Source organism: Marmota flaviventris, chromosome 9 (assembly GCF_047511675.1).
Source record: "Marmota flaviventris isolate mMarFla1 chromosome 9, mMarFla1.hap1, whole genome shotgun sequence".
NCBI classification, from domain to species: Eukaryota; Metazoa; Chordata; class Mammalia; order Rodentia; family Sciuridae; genus Marmota; species Marmota flaviventris.
The window spans coordinates 64,525,474-64,533,607 of NC_092506.1; positions in this window are offsets into that span (position 1 = coordinate 64,525,474).

Below are 8,134 nucleotides of genomic sequence, written 5' to 3' on the forward strand. Positions count from 1 at the left end.
CTATAAGGTCAGCTACCAATAAACACACTGAACAGAATTACAGCAGATTAGGCATTTCAGAAGAAAAACTAATAAACTTAAAACAACAAAAACTACCCAAAAATGAGAGACAGAGAGTACTAAGAATAATTTTTTAAATGAATAGATCTTCAGTTAACTGGGAGACAACTTCAAGAAGTTTAATATATGCATTAAGTGGATACCTTGGGAAATAAAAGATATGGGAGAAAAGGTACTTGAAAATAATGGCTGAAATTTCCCCAAGTTTGATGAAAGCTATAAACACATGTGTCTAGAAGCTCAATAAACTCTAAAGCACAAGAAATTAAGCCAAGATAATTCATAGTTGAACTGCTCACAATTGATGATGAAGAGAAAATCTTAAAAGCATCAAGGTCAAAGGAGAGAAGACATATTACATACAAAGGAACAAAGATTAAATAAATAGATTTCCTTTCATAAATCATTCAAGCAAGCAGACAGTGGAACAATATCTAATACTGAAATAAATCAGTACCAATATTCTCTATCCACTGAAAATATTTTTCAAAACTGAAGGTGATTTTGATAATACACTGTTATAGGGCTGGGATTGTAGTAAGCTGTAGAGCGCTGGCTCGCCTAGCACGTGCAAGGGCCTGGGTTCAATCCTCAGCACCGCATAAAAAAATAAATAGATAATACACTATTATGTAGGTTGTTGTAATTAAGGGAAATCTGATGAGTATATATGGGAATAGAGAAGAGAGAGATCCAAGAGCAAAATGACTTAAACCTAATCACATAATCAATCACATTAAATGTAAATGGTGTCCTCCTAATAAAAAGGCATAGATCCTTAATTTGATTTAAAAGCAAGATCCAATTACACATTTTCAAAATAGACATAAATAAGTTAAAAGTAAATGTATTACAGGCAACAATAAATGTTGGCAAGGATGTGGGGAAAAAGGTACCCTCATATATCGCTGGTGGGACTGCAAATTGGTGCAATCATTATGGAAAGCAATATGGAGATTCCTCAGAAAACTGGGAATGGAACCACCATTTGACCCAGCTATCCCACTCCTTGATTCATACCCAAAGGACTTAAAATCAGCATACTATAGTGACACAGCCACATCAATGTTTATAGCAGCTAAGCTATGGAACCAACCTAGGTGCCCCTCAATAGAGGAATGGATTTTTAAAAATGTGTTATATATACTCAATGGAATATTACTCAGCTTTAAAGAAGAGTAAAATTATGGCATTTGCCAGTAAATGATTGGAGTTGGAGAATATCATGCTAGGTGAAACAAGCCAATCACAAAAAAACAAAGGCTGAATGTTTTCTCTAATAAGTGGATGCTAATTCCCATTAAGGTACGGGGTGGGGCACTAGGGAAGAATAGCATTACCTTAGATTACGTAGAGGAAAGTGATGGGAGGAGAGGGGATGTGGCTATAGGAAAGATAGTAGAATGAAACAGGCATTATTACTGTATGTATAATGTGACTACATGACCAATATGATTCTGCAATATGTACACTCATAAAAATAAGAAATTATATCCCATCTATGTATGATACATCAAAGTCCATAAATGCATTCTACTGTCATGTATAACTAGTTAAAAGAAATTTTTAAAAAATTTTAAAAAGAGGAAAAAATAAGTAAATGTATTAAAATATATTCCATACTAACAATAAGAAATTTGAAGTGACTATATAAATGAGAGATAAAGTAGATTTTAGGGCAAAGAATGTTATCAGGGATAAAGAGTATTATTTTACAGCAAGAAAAGAACAATTCATCAAGACTATATAATCTAGAACCATATAAGCCTAATAATAGAATTTCAAATTCTATCAGGGGGAAATTTGATAGAACTGCATGGAAAAATGGTAAATTGAATTTGTAGTTTAAAATCTTACCACATAGATTAGTCCAGGCTTACATGAGCTCAGTAGTAAATTCTACCCCACATTTGAGAAAGAAATCAGGCAAATTCTATGCAAACTCTTACACAAAATAGAAAAGAAGGAAATACATCCTAACTCATTCTATGAAATAGTGCTTCCTTAATACCCCAAACACACATACTACAAGAATTGAAACCATAATCTAATCTCACTCACAAACAGTTGTAAAAATTCCAAACAAAATTTTAGCAAACTGAATCTAATTGAAAAAGACGAATACATCATAACCTAGTGGAATTTATTCCAAGAGAGAAGGTTTGCTTAACATTTGAAAACCAATCAACACAATCACAAATTTAAAAAAAAAAATGATATATTTCTCAATTGGTGTAGAAAAAAACTTTATAAAAATCCAGATGCATGCCCAATAAAATCTCTGAGAAGACTACAAACAGAAGGGAAATTCCTATACCTGATAAAGGGCATCTACAAAGGCCCCCATAGCTAACATAATATTTAATGGTGAAAGACTGAATACTTTTCCCATTGGATCAGAAACAAATCCAGGATGCTCATGTCACTTTTACTCAACACTGCACTGGAGGTTACAGCTAATGCACTAAGGCAAGAAAAGAAAATGCATTTTCATTTAAAAATTAAAAATAAGTAAAATTGTATTCACAAATGACATAAATATCTTTGTAGAAAATTCATTGAAAACTAGAAATACATTAGTATATGAGCTTATTAAGTTTGAAGAATCCAAGATGAGCTATACAAAATCAATTGCTCTTAAAAATAAAAACAGGTTAAACCTCTGTCATGTTGCATTAGGTGATAAAACCAAAAACAATCTAAAGGAAAGAATTTGATAAATTAAACGTCATCAAAACTAAGGAACTTTTTTTGCATCAATGGATGCTATCAAGAAAGTGAAGCTGGGGATGTAACTCAGTGGTACAGCATTTACCTAGCATGCACAAGGCCCTGGGTTCAACCCCCAATATCTACCCTCCCACACCAAAAAAAAAAAAAAAAAAAAAAAAAAAAAAGGTGGGAAAACAACTACAGAACGGGAGAAAATATTTGCAAATCAAATATTTGATAAAGACATAGTACCTAAAACATATAAAGAACTCTTAGAACTCATTAATAAAAAGTTAACCCAACTGAAAAATAAGCAAAGGATTTGCATAAACATTTCTCCAGAGTTGATATACAGAAGACCAATAAGCATGTTATGATCATGATCATCGTGTTAACTTGTTGAGAAAATGATTTCTTATCTTGTTTTTTGCTATATACACAGTAGATTAAACAGTAACAAACCTGAAGCAATAAAATTGGCCAACCATGCACTGAGATCTCTCAAACTATTAGCCAAAATAAATCCTGCCTCATCAAAGTTGTTCTTGTCAGGTATTTTGGTCACTGTGATGCAAAACTGATTAATACAGATATTATTAGCTACTGTATAAGTCTGTGTGCTCCTCCTTGGTCACACTCTTCCTATCTTCTCAAGACTAAACCACTTTCCTGGTTTTTGTTATAATACCTTGCTTTAAAAAATACTTTAGCATCTACTTACTTGTGCGTGTTTAAATAATATATTAATCAGTTTTTTAAACTTTTATGTAAATAGAGTTATGCTGATGTAGTCTTCCATGATTTGCTTTTTTCATTTGACATTATGTTCATAAGATTCTTGTGCATGGAAGGATATGACTATTCATTATTGTTATTGTATATATAGTGTTCTTTTTAAAGAATTTATTATTATTATTATTATTTAGTTGTAGATGGACATAATACCTTTATTTTATTTGTTTATTTTTATGTGGTGCCGGGGATTGAACCCAATACCCCACACATGCTAGGCAAGCACTCTGCCACTTAGCCACAACCCCGGCCCCTCTATAGTGTTATTTTTAAAAATATTTTATTAGTTCTAGATGGACAAAATGCCTTTATTTAATTTGTTTATTTTTCTGTCGTGCTGATCACTGAACCCAGTGCCTCATACATGCTAGGCAAGTGCTTTACCACTAAACCACCACCCCAGCCTTATAGTGTTCTTTTTATTAGATATACCACAATTGATTTTCCAGTCTACTGTAGGTGAATGGTTTCTAGTTTTTCTATTATGAAAATTGTGCTAGAAATGTTTTTGTACATGTGCAATTTTATCAGGCTCAGGAATTTATATGAATTGATTCAGCTTTACTAGATAATGCCAAATAATTTTCTCAGGTGATTGTATTAATTTATAATTCTAGCAGCAGAGTATATTCCCCATCTTGGGCAAAATGTAATCATTTTATACTAATTATATTTTGCAATATGATGAACAGGTGATCATATTGCAAAAATACACACACACACACACACACACACACAAATTTTAGAGTAGATTTATAGAGTGGTTGCCAAGATAGGAAAGAAGTCTTGTGTAACAATTCTCTCTATTACTAGCATCTGACATTACCATGGCTGTTTTGTTATAACTGAGGAACCAACTATTAAACAATACACTTTATTTGTGTTTTGCTAATTTTTCCACTAATGTCCTTTGTTTCTGTTCTAGGATTCCATCCAGAATACTACACTCCATTTATGTCTCCTTAGTCATCTCTTGTCTATGGCAGTTTCTTAGACTTTCTGGTTTTTCATGGCCTTGACAATTTTGGGGTGTATTGGTCAGGTATTTTGAAGATTGTTTCTCAGTCTGTGTTGTCTGATGTTTTTCTCATGGTTAATCTTGGGCTATGAATTTGGGGGAAGAATACCAGAGAAGCAAAATTCTCATCACATTTGATCAAGTGTACCTGCTATCAGTGTGACTCATCACTGCTGACGACCCTTCCATATTCTTCAGAAGAAAATTACACACACACACACACACACACACACACACACACACACACCATCCCTGCACTTAAAGTGGGAGAATATTATGCTCCACTTCTGGAGACAAGGAATATCTATGTAAGCTATTTGGAATTCTTCTGTTTGAAATATTTGTCTCTTCTCCCCATTTTTTTACTGTAGTAAATAATTTATTTATATCAATATGACATAATTTTTTAAAAATAATTTGGGCTATAATATACTACCACACTATTTTGTTGCTGGAGTTGTTTTAGCTTTGATCATTGGAGACTCCTTCAGATTGGAACCTTTGTCCCTTGGCATGTCCCCCAGCCTTTCGTTTTTGTAATACTTCCTTCTTTTCTGGCACTACTAAATTCTTCAGGCTCATCTTGCATATTTTCTAGCCCTGCTCTAGAAGCAGCCATCTCTCCAGGTAGCCCTGGTTCCTTTTAATGGAGAGTGGTATTAGAAACCAAGATCTGAGTGAGGAGTGTGATCACTATTACTGGGGTGTCACTGCTTTCAGTCCCCATGCTGAGAAACCTACTGATTCATGGCTACAACACCTCTAATCATTTCTGTATATGTCCATGTATCTTAACTATGCTGATGCCTCAGACTCAAATCCAGTATTACCCTGTTCCCTCTGGCCTTCCCCCTTGCTTAAATGTAACTCTCTGCCCCAACAGTGAGTAATCTCCCATCCACCATCTGTTTATCTATTTGTTCAACCTCAGTACTTATGCACAATTGTGAACCCATATCCCTGCAAGAAACTTTACCAACTAGAAAACAGTGTCTGTGAGTAATTCCTCTTGTCTTTACCCTCTACAGTTTCAGTCAAAACACTTTTTTCAAAAAGTTACTTAGCTCAGCTCCTTTTTCCTTTACCCCCTTCAAATGTTGTTTCATACATTTGTAATACAGTTAGCTTCTTTTGTCGCAGTCTGCATTCCATCCTGGGAGCCCTTGACCTTCTGGTTGATTGATTTTCAAAATTTACATGCATTAAAGTTCACTTTGCTGTAAATTTTGATAGGTTTTGACAACTGCATAATGTCACTTCTCCAGAACCATACAGAGTAGCTCGATCACTCTAAAACCTCCCCTATGCTTTCCTGTCTGTTATCAGCTCCTGTCCCCAAACCTCTGTCAACCTCTGGTCTGTTTTCCATCCCTATCATTTTCCTTTTTCAGGAAAAAAAATATATATATATATATACACACACACCTATATTCGTATAACAGGTAGCCTCTTTGGTCTGGCTTATTTCACTTAGCAAAATACATTTCAAATTAATAATTCTCCCCATTAATTAATGGTTTGCACCTTTTTACCACTGAATATTATTCTATTGTACCACGATGTGACAGTTTATTTTATGTGTCAACTTGGTTAAGCTATAGGCCCAGTTATTTAATCCAACTGTAATGAAGGTGGTGCTGTGAAAGTATTTTATAGATGTGGTTAACATTCACAACCAGCTGATTTTAAATCACATAATGTGGGTGGCCTCATCCCATCACTTAGAAGCTAGAAACATTCATGCTCAGGATTTTGTATTTATTTACATGTTTGGTTCACATTAATAAATTACTAGGAGTGTGATGCTGGGCAGTATTGTAAGTCTATTTTTTTTTTTTTTGAGAAACCACCACATTCTCTTGCATTGTAGCTATTCTGTTTTGCATGCCCCCAGGACTGGGGAATGGTCCTGTTCTCCACATTCTCACCAGCATTTGTTATTGTCAGGATTTTGGATTTTATGCATTCTAATATGCGTGTAGTAGAATCTCATTGTTGTTTGAATTTGCATTTTTCCCTAATGACAAATGATTTTGAGTGTAATTATATTTTTATTTTTACTAATTATTATAAAAGTAGATTTGATCCTCATATATTTATAGGTCATATGATGTTTCTTTTTATAAAATATAGCTGTTCAAGATTTTGTCCATTTTTCCATTTGACTCTTATTATTTTCCTAATTACTTATTTATTATACTAGAGATTAAACCCAGGGGTGCTTAACCACTGAGCCATATCCCAGCCCTTTTTATTTTTTATTTTGAGATGGGGTCTTGCTAAGTTGCTTAGGGCCTCACTAAATTGCTGAGGTTGGCTTTGAACTTGTGATCCTCCTGCCTCAGCCTCCTGAGCTGCATGTGCCACCATGCTGGGCTTCTTCTTATTTCTTTATGTATTCTGGGTTTAACTTTTTTTTTTCTTCTGATGTTGTATATTGCAAATGTTTTTCCTTACTGTATGGCTTGGTTTTCACTCTTGAATGCCCTTCAATGAACAGAAAACCTGTCTTTGAACTAGAGCATTTGCTCTATTTACATTTCATGTAAATATGGATATCCTGGATATATACCTATTATTTATTTATTGTTATTTTGTGCTCTCTATGTAGTCCATCTGTTTTATTTCTTGCTCTCCCTTTCTTACCTTCACCTGGACTATTTTGTATTTTCGATTTTTCATTCTACTGGGAAAATTGGAAGGAATCCTTCCTCTCTTTCCTTTTTGTTCTACTCTACCTTCCAAATGGTTTCTTTAGAAAAGAAAATATACTCCTGAACTTACCAAAATCCAATGTAGTCAGTATCTTTACCTCTTTCTTCTCAAGCAATAAATGGAGCTTAGAACACACAGCCATGCTGGGGACCAAGTCCTTACCACACGGGGCTTTGCGGGACATTCCATATCCAAGTTATAGCAGCATGACATTCCCTCTGTTCTGTCTGAACTTCTAGCATTTCTTATCATTTAGGTCTTCTAGCAATGGTGTCTCTCAGTTTTGGTTTTCTTTTGTCTGAAAATGTGTTTATTTTACTGGGAATAGGCTACTGGGTAGCAGTTCTTACTGTTACTACTGTTTTGTCTTTCAGTGCTTTGAAGGTATCACTAACCTGTCTTCTGGTTTGAATGTTTGTAACAAGGTGTCCAGCACAGTTTTTACCTTTGTTCCTCTCACAGTTATGTATCCTCTTTTTTCCTTTGTTGATCTTCAAGATTTTCCCTTTGTGTGTGTGTGTGTGTGTATTTAATATGAAGTATCAGCTCCAGGGCTTGGTTTTTTGTTTGTTTGTTTGTTTGTTTATATGTAATAATTTGGGGAATTTTTGGCTTCTTAGATCTGTGGTTTGATGTATGTGTATTTTTCATTATGTTGGAAAATTCTCAGCCATTATCTCTTTGATAGTTCTCGTTCCCCATAGTCTGTCTCTCCTCCTTCTGGGACTCCAAGGGCACTTATTTAGACTATTTGGTATCATCCCACTGCTCTTGGATTCCCTGCTTGGTTTTTATTTTGTTTTGTTTTCACTCTTCTTTGTGTTTTAGGTTGGATAA